The sequence below is a fragment of the Narcine bancroftii genome, chromosome 6 (genome assembly GCF_036971445.1).
Source record: "Narcine bancroftii isolate sNarBan1 chromosome 6, sNarBan1.hap1, whole genome shotgun sequence".
In the NCBI taxonomy this organism is placed as follows: Eukaryota; Metazoa; Chordata; class Chondrichthyes; order Torpediniformes; family Narcinidae; genus Narcine; species Narcine bancroftii.
The window spans coordinates 97,853,092-97,866,861 of NC_091474.1; the positions used below are offsets into that span (position 1 = coordinate 97,853,092).

At 51.7% G+C, this 13,770-nt stretch overlaps 1 protein-coding gene across 3 annotated transcripts in view; it reads right to left on the reverse strand.

Annotated features, from left to right (window-relative positions):
- LOC138736395 (NACHT, LRR and PYD domains-containing protein 3-like) overlaps positions 1 to 13,770 on the reverse strand; it is a 153,933-nt gene that overhangs the window by 116,260 nt on the left and 23,903 nt on the right. The window lies entirely within an intron of this gene.

Genomic DNA, 13,770 nt, shown 5'->3' on the forward strand with positions numbered 1-13,770 from the left:
GCCCTGGACTCCAGGCTTCCCCAGGCCTCTGCACGGTCAGCACAGTCGGTTGCTGTGGCCCTAGACCAGATTGGGGATGAAAACATCACTGCTGTGGGGGCCCAGCGCCCTTGTAAGTACTGTGGGTCCCAGTGTGCGTCTGATTGTCAATCGCGCCAAAACTGCCCAGCCAGAAACTAGTACTGACTGAAATGTGCCTAGAAAGGTCACTTCACCAAAGTATGCCTCTCAAAGCCTGCCGTCAGCTCAGCGGCCCTCTACAACCTGCCCCCCTTTTGCTTGAACCCCGCCACGTGCAATTACCGGGTGACGCCATTGCCCTCGCAGTTACTTCAGGCCTCTCCAGCCTCCGTGGTCCAACTCTAGCCTCACCGATAACGATCGCCACGTGCACGCCTTGTGTCCATACCAGCCCTCGGCCTTGCCAGTGCCGTCGCACGAAGTCTACAGCGACGTCAACTCTGGTCCACAGAATGACGTCATTTCAGCCGCATGTGATTTCCTCGGCAACGGCCAATGGCATTACGTCACTTCCACCGGTGTAACCAGCACAGCCAGGGAAGAAGGTCAGCCTTGCCCCGTACTCCCACGTGATGCCGCCATCTTGGGCCGGTCAAGCGCAGGCCTACAATGAACACAGTACCAACGACGATGACATGGTCAACACAGGCACTGTACCAGGCTACCCTACCGATGCACCCCACACCTCTGATCACCACCTACCGCACCTCACGCCTACGGAGAGCACCACTGGTCAACATTCACTTCTTACGACGCCTGTAGAGGATGCCGCCAGCCACGGCTCACCTCCTCCGTCGAGGAACGATGACTTGGACTACGAGATAGTTCTAGTAGCCACCACCCTGACCAGGGACATCTCCCATGGCCTAGGGATCACCATGATGGACGTCAAAATCAACAGACAGGTAACAAAGTCCCCAATTGACAGTGGCAGCACTGAGAGATTTGTTCACCTGAGCGTGCCCACTCCCTAAAGCTCAAAATCCACCCCACCACCTTCTCTATTGCCTTCGCCGCCCAGGACCGGACTATCAATACCCTCGGGCACTGCTCGGCCGATCTGACTATTGGAGGAGGGGGGGGTACATACACTGGGTTCAGACACCTGGTCATGCCCAAACTCTGTGCCCCAGTCCTCCTGGGCTCATACTTCCAATGCCACCTGAAGACCATCGGGGGGCCCTAATCCCTACTCATGCTACGCGCCCCCCCCCCCCGCTATCTTCTCACACCTCACACCAGACTGCAAGCCAATAGGTGCCAGAAGTTGACTTCATCAGGGCAGAGTTGCGGCGCCTTCTGGCAGAAGGTGTTATAGTGCCCAGCAACACCCCATGGAGAGCCCAAGTCCTGGTGGTCAAAGGGGGCAGCAAGCCGAGGATGGTCATGGATTACAGCCAGACCATCAATCAGTATACCCAGCTGGATGCCTACCCCTTACTGAGGAGAGCCGACATGGTTAATGAGATAGCCTACTACCAGGTCTTCTCCACAATTGACCTGAAGTCGGCCTATCACCAACTCCCAATCCTTTGCGGGACAAGCCTTATACCGCCTTTGAGACAAACGGGTGCCTGTACCAGTTCCGCCGAGTTCCATTTGGGGTCACGAATGGGGTCTCCGTCTTCCAGCAGGAGATGGATCACATGGTATTCCGGCACAAACTAAAGGCAACTTTCCCGTACATGGATAATGTCACCATCTGCGGCCATGACCAGCAGGACCACGATGCCAACCTGGAGAAATTTCTTCGGATGACAAAGGAGCTGAACCTCACTTACAACAAAGAGGTGTGTGTTCAGCACCACCCGCCTCGCCATCCTGGGGTATATCGTGGCACATAGAGTCATCGGCCCAGATCCAAAACAGATACCCCCATTAATGGAGCTGCCCCTCCCCCCACACAAAGCCCTCCGCAGATGCCTTGGATTATTGTCCTACTATTTACAGTGGGTTCCCCGTTTCTCAGACAAGGTCCGTCCACTGGCCCAAGCCACAACTTTTCCTCTCCCACCCGAGGCACAGGCAGCCTTCACATGCATCATGCAGGATATCGCAGATGCCATGATGCATGCCATGGGTGAGGACTCCCCCTTTCAGGTGGAGAGCGATGCCTCCGATGTAGCCCTTGCCACTACCCTCTGGGGGAGCGCCCAGTTGCCTTCTTCTCCAGAACTCTCCATGGCTCCAAGCTAGGGCACTCTGCCATTGAAAAGAAGGCCTAGGTGATTATGGAAGCAGTCCTCCACTGGCATCACCACCTGGCAAGCAGGAGGTTCACCCTCCTCAATGACCAGTAGGCCATGGCGTTCATGTTCAACACCACTCACAGGGGCAAGATTAAGAATGATAAGATCTTGCGCTGGAGAGTCGAGCTGGCAACGTTCAGCTACAACATCCAGTATTGCCCAGAAGTTTAACAACCCCCCCGACGCCCTCTCCCGGACATGCGCGTCGCTCCAGACGACCAGCTGCAGGCATTGCACGAGTCCCTCTGCCACCCAGGCGTCACCCGCTTATACCACTTTTTCAAGTCCTGGAACCTCCCGTACACTGAGGCACGCTGGATCTGCGTGGAATGCAAACCTCATTTCTTCTGCCCACCCCAGGTTCATGTCATAAAGGCCATTTGACCCTTGGAGTGCCTCAGCATGGACTTCAAGGGGCCCGTGCCATCCACAAATCGAAACGTCTATTTCCCTTTTGCTATCCCTTGCCCAGACACCTCAACATCCACCGTCATCAGGGCACTGATACAGATCTTCACCATGCTCAGCTACCCCGCATTTATCAACAGCGGCTGGAGGTCTAGCTTCATGAGTGAGGAACTGCGCCAGTACCTGACAGCAAGGGGCATTGCAACTAGTCGCACAACTCGTTCCCACCCGAGAGGTAATAGGCAAGTGGAAAGCGAGAACAGGGTAATATGGAAGGCAGTCCTCCTGGGACTTAAGTCAAAGGGATGGTCCATAGAGTACTGGCAGGACACCCTCTCCAAGACACTCTATGCCATTAGGTCACTCCTCTGCATGGCTACCAATGAGAACCCTCACGAATGTCTGTTTTTATTCAGAGGAAATCGGTGATTGGAACATCTCTCCCTGCATGGCTCACATCCCCAGAACCGGTGCTCCCGCATAGGCACGTACTGGCATACAAGGCCGAACCCCTGGTCGAATAGTGTTTCTCCTTCACGCGAACCACAACTACGCCTACGTTAGGTTCAGCAGTGGCAAGGAGGACACCATCTCATCCAGGGTCCTGGCACCAGCTCGAGCACCCACCACAGCACAGCATCCTGCAGCCCAGGACCACGTTGGCCTGACACACACCCCCAACCCCGGACAACTATGGGACATTCCAAACCCCCTGGGCACCAAGGACTCACTCCAACCATGGGGGTTGAGCCTGCCACCCCACCCATCCAATGCATCACACACGCCTCCCCCAACCCCCCAGCCACCCCTCTGCACTGCACCATGCCAGTCGCTCCAGCCTCCAACCCCAGCCCCTGCTTACCCTTGCTGACCTGCGACCAGGAGCCAACCCTGCGACAGTCGCAGAGACTCCGACGGCCACCACACCCTCTAAACCTGTAATAATGTATAAATATGTTGGGGCTCTGGTAGACCACGGACTCAACCTCTACCCTCACCCCGAGACAATTTTAAAGAAGGGGTGTACGTGGTGGTACACCACCAGCCCACTGCGGGGGGCAACCTCTGTACCTGCAGAAGAACAGGGAGGACAGGGCAACATCGGCCGGCTATCAATCAGCCGATCTGAATGGACAAGCTCCACTCGGTTGGCTGTCAATCACCCTCCGGCATAAAAGCTGGATCCGGACCTTTCGAAGCCATTCTCAGAGCTTGCACCAGCATTCTCACAGCTAGCTCTGTGAAGGTTTAAGTTGAATAAAGCCTGTAGAACAGACTTTATGTTTTGTGTTTGCTTCTGTTCGATAGCGCACCACAACACTATATATATATTATATATATATATATTAATTACACACATACACACCTGAGACATATAACCATATAAAAATTACAGTAGGAAACAGGCCATCTCGGCCCCTCTAGTCCACACCAATTTAAGTAATCTCCTCTAGACCTATCTATCTGCTCCCTGTCCTAATCTTCCAATCCCCTCACATCCATGCACTTATCCAATCTTCTCTTAAATGACAAAATTTACCCTGCTGCAACCACCTCTTCCAGAAGGTCATTCCACTTCACTCTCATGTTACTTCTAAACTTTTTCCCACTAACCCTTACTTATGACCCTTTGTTCCAATCTCACCGACCCTCAAGGGGAAGTGCCTATTCACATCTACTCAATCAATCCCCCTCATAATTTTGAATACCTCTATCAAATCCCCCCTCAACCTTCTACTTTCCAATGAATAAAGACCAAGTCTACTCAATCTTTCTTTGTATTCTAGATACTGCAATCCAGGTAACATTTTAGTAAATCTTCTCCGCACCCTCTCTACCTTATTGATATCCTTCCTATAGTTTGGGGACCAGAACTGCACACAGTATTCCAAATTTGGCCTCACTAATGCCTTGAACAGTCTCAACATCACCTCCCAGCTCCTATATTCTTGGCTTTGATTTATAAAGGCCAGCATACCTTAAGCCTTCTTTACCACCCTATCTACATGAGAATCCACTTATAAAGAACGATGAACCATTATCCATTTCTCTGTTCCTCTGTATTCCTCAATGCCCTCCCCTTCACTTCATATGTCCTGTTTTGATTATTCTTCCCAAAATGAAGCACTTCACACTTACTGATATTAAACTCCATCTGCCATCTTTCAGCCCACTCTTCTAAGCAGTCCAAATCCTTCTGCAGTCCCTGAAAACCATATTTGCTATCCACAACTCCGCTTATTTTTGTATCATTTGCATATTTACTAACCCAATTTAGCATTCCATCATCCAAATCATTAATGTAAATGACAAACAAGGGACCCAATAACAATCCCTGAGGCACACCGCTCATCACTGGCCTCCATCCTGACAGTTATCCACCATGACTCTCTGGCATCTAACTTCTAGCCACCGTTGAACCCATCTGACTATCTAAACATTAATACCTAGCACACATAAAACATTGGACAAACACATACAAACTCTAAACTTACACATACACATTCTAGACATACACATACACACACGCACACACACATACACACTCAACAAATACACAAACACTTTGGGCAAGCATACACACTCTCGATTTCCACATACAAGCTCTCTAAACACACTCACATGATAGAGACACACTTCAGACACAGACACACACACTGTAGGTACTTACACACTAGAACAAACACAAACATACTCAACAAATATGCAAATTCTAGACACACACATGCTCCACGTTCACTTCTTTCTTCTTTGGCTTGACTTCGTGGATGAAGATTTATGGAGGGGTATGTCCACGTCTGCTGCAGGCTCGTTAGTGACTGACAAGTCTGATGCGGGACAGGCAGGCACGGTTGCAGTGGTTGCAAGGGAAAATGGTTGGTTGGGGTTGGGTGTTGGGTTTTTCCTCCTTTGTCTTTTGTCAGTGAGGTGGGCTCTGCAGTCTTCTTCAAAGGAGGTTGCTGCCCGCCGAACTGTGAGGCGCCAAGATGCATGGTTGGAGGCGATATCAGCCAACTGCCGATGGTCAATGTGGCAGGCACCAAGAGATTTCTTTAAGCAGTCCTTGTACCTCTTCTTTGGTGCACCTCTGTCTCGGTGGCCAGTGGAGAGCTCGCCATATAACACGATCTTGAAAAGGCGATGGTCCTCCATTCCGGAGATGTGACCCACTCAGCTCAGTTGGGTCTTCAGCAGCATGGATTCGATGCTTGCGGACTCTGCCAGTTCGAGTACTTCGATATTGGTGATGAAGTAATTCCAATGAATGTTGAGGCTGGAGCGGAGAGAGAACTGATGGAAGCGTTATAGGAGCCATAGGTGATGCCGGTAGAGGACCCATGATTCGGAGCCGAACAGGAGCGTGGGTATGACAACGGCTCTGTACACGCTGATCTTTGTGTGTTTCTTCAGGTGGTTGTTTTTCCAGACTCTTCTGTGTAGTCTTCCAAAGGCGCTATTTGCCTTGGCGAATCTGTTGTCTATCTCTTTGTCGATCCTTGCATCAGATGAAATGGTGCAGCCGAGGTAGGTAAACTGGTTGACCGTTTTGAGTTTTGTGTGCCCGATGTAGATGTGGGGGAGCTGGTGGTCATGGTGGGGAGCTGGCTGATGGAGGACCTCAGTTTTCTTCAGGACGACTTCCAGGCCAAACATTTTGGCCGTTTCCACAAAACAGGACGTCATGCGCTGGAGAGCTGGCTCTGAATGGGCAACTAAAGCGGCATCATCTGCAAAGAGTAGTTCACGGACGAGTTGCTCTTGTGTCTTGGTGTGAGCTTGCAGGCACCTCAGATTGAAGAGACTGCCATCCGTGCGGTACCGGATGTAAACACCGTCTTCATTGTTGAGGTCTTTATTGGCTTGTTTCAGCATCATGCTGAAGAAGATAGTAAAGAGGGTTGGTGCGAGGACGCAGCCTTGCTTTATGCCGTTGTCAATGAAGAAGGGTTTTGGTTTTCGTGCAGTTGGATAACCATGTTGAGGAACTTGGAGGGGAATCCAAGGCGCTCTAGTATTTGCCAAAGCCCTTTCCTGCTCACGGTGTCAAAGGCTTTGGTGAGGTCAACAAAGGTGATGTAGAGTCCTTTGTTTTGTTCTCTGCACTTTTCTTGGTGCTGTCTGAGGGCAAAGACCATGTCAGTAGTTCCTCTGTTTGTGCGAAAGCCACACTGTGATTCTGGGAGGACATTTTCGGCGACACACTCTAGATCAGGGCTGGCCGACCTTTTAATTTTCAAAATGTAATTTAGACATGGTAACAGGCCACTTCAGCCCCTAAGTCTGTGCTGCCAACTGACCCAGACCCCAGTATGTAGTATGTTGTCCTGGGCTGAAACGGCCTGCTACTGTGCTGTATGTCTACATTAAAATTTTAAAATTTAAAGGTTGGCCACGACTGCTCTAGATACACACACTGGACACGCATACTCTAGACACTAACACACACTCGAGACACCAGCACAGTCTAGATACAACACATACTTGAGATGGACACTACACACACCCAGACATTCTCCAGACACAAACACACACATATACACACTTCAGAAACACAATCTAAGCACATATAAATTACACACACACACTAGGTAGACACACACAGTCCAGATACAAACGTACTCTCTCTCTCTGCACACACACTCTAGCCATACACACTTCAGACACACACACAATCTCTAGGTATACAGTCAAGACACACATACACTATAGACATACCCCACTAGACACCAACACTCTATAGACACACACACTCATAAATAAACATTCAAAAAAACAGACATTAGACAAACACAGTCTAGAAACACACAAATACTCTAGGTACTAACACACACCCTAGACAGACACATACAGATACTTGAGACAGATAGACTACACACTCACACAGACAATCTCCAGACACCAACACACACATATACACACACTGAACATGCACACTCTAGACAATAACATACTCAAGATAACAACACAATCTAGGCACACATGTACTCAAGACATACACTACCTAGATACACACACTATAGACACATGCATACACACTCTAAACACACACACTTGATATACACACTTGACACACATACACACTTTCTATACAAACACACATGCTCTCTCTCTCTCTAGAAAAAAAACTCCAGACACACACACACAAACTCTACAAACACTCACATCCTTGAAATGCACACCCATAACCTAGATGTGCACAAATGCACGCACACAGACTGGACAAACACACCCTAGACAAAAACACACACACTAGCCACAAATGCACACTCTAAACATACACACTATACAGCACACACACACTATACAGCACACACACACACACATACACACACACACCCTAACACACTCGAGATACCCCCACACTCTAGACACACACATACTTTAGACATACCAATACACTATAGACACATACATACACTCTAAACACATATACTATATACAAACATAGACACACACACACACACACACACACTCACTCTATACAAACATACACACACAAACACTCGAGACACCACTACACTCTAGACACACATACTTGAGACATACACCAACTAGACACACACACACACACAATAGTCAAATACATATACACTCTAAACACGCACACTTGATACACTCACTGGACAGACACATATAATCCAAACTTACACACACTCTGGAAACACACAGCTTCAAGACATAATCCATCAGGCACATATACATTCAAGACACACTCCTACAGACACACACACTCTCTTGAAAAAATTCCAGATGTAGACACATCCTAGAAATGGACACACATAACCTAGATGTGCACACACAAAATTGCTCTCTAGAAACAACTCCAAAAACACACACACTCTCTACAAACACACACACACTATACAAAAGCACACTCAAGACATACACTAGCCACAAAAACACACTCTAAATATACACTATACAACACACACCTACACTGGAGATGCACATGCTAAACACCTACACATATTCACGGTACCAACACATTCTAGACACACAAATACAAAAGATGTACACTTTTTTTTCTTTGGCTTGGCTTCGCGGACGAAGATTTATGGAGGGGGTAAAAGTCCACGTCAGCTTCAGGCTCGTTTGTGGCTGACAAGTCCGATGCGGGACAGGCAGACACGGATGCAGCGGCTGCAGGGGAAAATTGGTTGGTTGGGGTTGGGTGTTGGGTTTTTCCTCCTTTGCCTTTTGTCAGTGAGGTGGGCTCTGCGGTCTTCTTCAAAGGAGGTTGCTGCCCGCCAAACTGTGAGGCGCCAAGATGCAAGGTTTGAGGCGATATCAGCCCACTGGCGGTGGTCAATGTGGCAGGCACCAAGAGATTTCTTTAGGCAGTCCTTGTACCTTTTCTTTGGTGCACCTCTGTCACGGTGACCAGTGGAGAGCTCGCCATATAACACGATCTTGGGAAGGCGATGGTCCTCCATTCTGGAGACGTGACCCACCCAGCGCAGCTGGATCTTCAGCAGCGTGGACTCAATGCTGTCAGCCTCTGCCATCTCGAGTACTTCGATGTTAGGGATGAAGTCAGTCCAATGAATGTTGAGGATGGAGCGGAGACAATGCTGGTGGAAGCGTTCTAGGAGCCGTAGGTGATGCCGGTAGAGGACCCATGATTCGGAGCTGAACAGGACTGTGGGTATGACAACGGCTCTGTATACGCTTATCTTCGTGAGGTTTTTCAGTTGGTTGCTTTCCCAGACTCTTTTGTGTAGTATTCCAAAGGCGCTATTTGCCTTGGCGAGTCTGTTGTCTATCACGTTGTCGATCCTTGCATCTGATGAAATGGTGCAGTCGAGATAGGTAAACTGGTTGACCATTTTGAGTTTTGTGTGCCCGATGGAGATGTGGGGGGGCTGGTAGTCATGGTGGGGAGCTGGCTGATGGAGGACCTCAGTTTTTTTCAGGCTGACTTCCAGGCCAAACATTTTGGCAGTTTCTGCAAAACAGGACGTCAAGCGCTGAAGAGCTGGCTCTGAATGGGCAACTAAAGCGGCATCGTCTGCAAAGAGTAGTTCATGGACAAGTTTCTCTTGTGTCTTGGTGTGAGCTTGCAGGTGCCTCAGATTGAAGAGACTGCCATCCGTGCGGTACCGGATGTAAACAGCGTCTTCATTGTTGAGGTCTTTCATGGCTTGGTTCAGCATCATGCTGAAGAAGATTGAAAAGAGGGTTGGTGCGAGAACGCAGCCTTGCTTCATGCCATTGTTAATGGAGAAGGGTTCAGAGAGCTCATTGCTGTATCTGACCCAACCTTGTTGGTTTTCGTGCAGTTGGATAACCAAGTTGAGGAACTTTGGGGGGCATCCGAGGCGCTCTAGTATTTGCCAAAGCCCTTTCCTGCACACGGTGTCGAAGGCTTTGGTGAGGTCAACAAAGGTGATGTAGAGTCCTTTGTTTTGTTCTCTGCACTTTTCTTGGAGCTGTCTGAGGGCAAAGACCATGTCAGTAGTTCCTCTGTTTGCGCGAAAGCCACACTGTGATTCTGGGAGAATATTCTCAGCGACACTAGGTATTATTCTATTTAGGAGAATCCTAGCGAAGATTTTGCCTGCAATGGAGAGCAGCGTGATTCCCCTGTAGTTTGAGCAGTCTGATTTCTCACCTATGTTTTTTTTAAAGGGTGATGATGATGGCATCACGATGGTCCTGAGGCAGTTTTCCATGGTCCCAACAAAGCTTGAAAAACTCATGCAGTTTGGCATGCAGAGTTTTGCCGCCAGCCTTCCAGACCTCTGGGGGGATTCCATCCATACCTGCTGCTTTGCCACTTTTCAGTTGTTCAATTGCCTTATATGTCTCATCCTGGGTGAGGACCTCATCCAGCTCTAGCCTTAGGGGCTGTTGAGGGAGCTGGAGCAGGGCGGAATCTTGGACTGAGCGGTTGGCACTGAAAAGAGATTGGAAGTGTTCTGACCATCGGTTGAGGATGGAGATCTTGTCGCTGAGGACGACTTTGCCGTCTGAGCTGCGCAGCGGGCTTTGGACTTGGGGTGAGGGGCTGTACACAGCCTTTAGAGCCTCGTAAAAACCCCTGAAGTCGCCCATGTCCGCGCTGAGCTGGGTTCGTTTGGCGAGGCTAGTCCACCACTCATTTTGGATCTCCCGGAGTTTGCGCTGAAGATGGCTGCATGCGCGACGGAAGGCTTGTTTCTTCTCTGGACAGGACGGCTTTGTAAGGTGAGCCTGGTGGGCAGCTCGCTTCTTTGCCAGCAACTCCTGGATTTCCTGACTGTTATCGTCAAACCAGTCCTTGTTTTTCCTGGAGGTGAAGCCCAGTACCTCTTCAGTTGATTGCAGTATGTTAGTCTTCAGCTGATCCCAGAGGGTTTCAGGGGACGGGTCCGTGAGGCGGATTGCATCCTCGAGCTTTGCTTTGAGGTTTGCCTGGAAGTTTCCTCTTACTTCGTCTGACTGCAGGTTTCCAACATTGAACCTCTTTCTGGGGGCTTTACTGTTCCTGGCCTTTGGCTTGAAGTGAAGGTTGAGTTTGCAGCGAACCAGCCGGTGGTCAGTGTGGCATTCCATGCTGGGCATGACCCTGGTGTGGAGCACATCTCGTTTGTCTCTTTCTCGCACCAGGACGTAGTCCAGGAGGTGCCAGTGTTTGGATCGGGGATGCATCCAGGTAGTCTTCAGGCTGTCCCTCTGCTGAAAAAGGGTGTTTGTAATGACAAGCCGCTGTTCTGCGCAAAGCTCCAACAGGAGGCGCCCATTGTCATTGCACTTGCCGACACCATACTTGCCAAGGATGCCTGGCCAGGTTTCTGAGTCTTTGCTGACGCGAGCGTTGAAGTCGCCAAGGATGACAACCTTGTCGGCTGTAGGGGTGCGTTGAATGAGGTTGCGCAGGTCAGTGTAGAACTTGTCCTTTTCTGCTGGTTCCGCCTGGAGGGTTGGAGCATAGACACTGATGAGGGTGATGCGACGCTTGTTTTGTAGGGGGAGTTGCATGGACATGATCCGGTCCTAGTGGCCTGTCGGGAGGTTTTCGAGTTTGGAGGCAATGGAGTTCTTGACCATGAAGCCTACACCAGATAGGCGTCGTTCATCCAAAGGCTTGCCAGACCAGTAGAGTGTGTAGCCCGCGCCGCGTTCTTGGAGGCTGCCTACATCTGCCAGGCGGAATTCACTGAGAGCAGCTATGTCGATGTCAAGTCTGAGGAGTTCATGTGCAATGAAGGCAGACCGACGTTCAGGTCGGTGGCTGTCAGCCTTGTCTAGCATGGTTCTGATGTTCCAGCATGCTAGCTTGAGTTTGTGAGCATCTTTTGAGGGGGAGGACGTGGAGGGGGAGGACGTGGAGGGGGAGGACGTGGAGGGGGAGGACGTGGAGGGGGAGGACGTGGAGGGGGAGGACGTGGAGGGGGAGGACGTGGAGGGGGAGGACGTGGAGGGGGAGGACGTGGAGGGGGAGGACGTGGAGGGGGAGGACGTGGAGGGGGAGGACGTGGAGGGGGAGGACGTGGAGGGGGAGGACGTGGAGGGGGAGGACGTGGAGGGGGAGGACGTGGAGGGGGAGGACGTGGAGGGGGAGGACGTGGAGGGGGAGGACGTGGAGGGGGAGGACGTGGAGGGGGAGGACGTGGAGGGGGAGGACGTGGAGGGGGAGGACGTGGAGGGGGAGGACGTGGAGGGGGAGGACGTGGAGGGGGAGGACGTGGAGGGGGAGGACGTGGAGGGGGAGGACGTGGAGGGGGAGGACGTGGAGGGGGAGGACGTGGAGGGGGAGGACGTGGAGGGGGAGGACGTGGAGGGGGAGGACGTGGAGGGGGAGGACGTGGAGGGGGAGGACGTGGAGGGGGAGGACGTGGAGGGGGAGGACGTGGAGGGGGAGGACGTGGAGGGGGAGGACGTGGAGGGGGAGGACGTGGACCTGTCCTCGGGCCTGCGCAAAGGAGGTTTTAGGTGGAGTGCAGTGCGCGCAGTACTGGCCCCACCCTTTACACCTATGGTTCATATGCCGTGGCCAAGCAAACTGGGACGTGGCAGCGAGGTCCTTGGGTCGTAGGTTTTATATCGGAGTGGCCTTCTCCTATGCAGGTTTCTTACCCGGGCTGGAGGGGTCTGCCTCCCCTCCTAGGTCGGTCCATACTGCCCGGACCGGGGCCGAGGCCGCCGCCTCCAACTTTCTGCCCAGACCGAGGCCTCCGCCTGCCTCACTCGACCGAGGCCGGGGCCGCCGCCTCCCCTTTGCTCTTGCCCGGATCGGGGCCGCCGTCGCCTACCCTCTGCCCGGATCGGGGCCGCCGTCGCCTACCCTCTGCCCGGACAGAGGCCGCGGCCGCTGCTGCTTTCCCTGTGCCCGGACCGGGGCCGCCGCCTGTGTGACTCAGAATTGAAACGATTGGCTATGGGGAGGTCGCTTTTGTTGCGGACGGAGAGGAGGTGCTGGGCGAAGCGATCTCCTAATCTGCGACTGTTCCCACCAATGTAGAGAAGGCCACAGATGGTGCACCAGATGCAGAAAATTAGTTCTTTGGAGGTACAGGTGAAATGTTTCTCAACACCTGAAAGGTCTGTTTGGGACCTCGGACTGTGGTGAAGGAGGAGGTATGGGTACAGAGTTCATGAGATCTAGTTCATTGTCCTTTGTGGGGTGCGTATCCATGCTAACTGGCCGGCAAGCTGGATTTTGGGGTCTGAGTGGATGGAGCAAGTAGTTGTGCACTCAAGGCTTTGAACTTTAAACATCCCGACTGTGGTAATATGTAATTACACCACAAGGTCACTAGGGGTCATCCCAGTGACCTTGAATATAAAGCAGTCCAGAGCTACAGTCTAGCCTTCCAGGTTTGTCTTACAGAGAGACAAGACCTCTTAGTGTACATACTAGCAAAGGGGAGGCGGCGGCCCCGGCCTCGGCCGAGTGAGGCAGGCGGAGGCCCCGGTCCGGGCAGAAAGTTGGAGGCGGCGGCCCCAGTCCAGGCACAGGGAACGCAGCGGCGGCCCTGGCCCCGGTCCGGGCCCCGGTCCGGGCAGAGGGTAGGCGGCGGCGGCCCCGATCCGGGCAAGAACACACACATACACAAAGAAAAACACACACATTCTAGACACTAACAACTTGAGATACCAACATATTCTA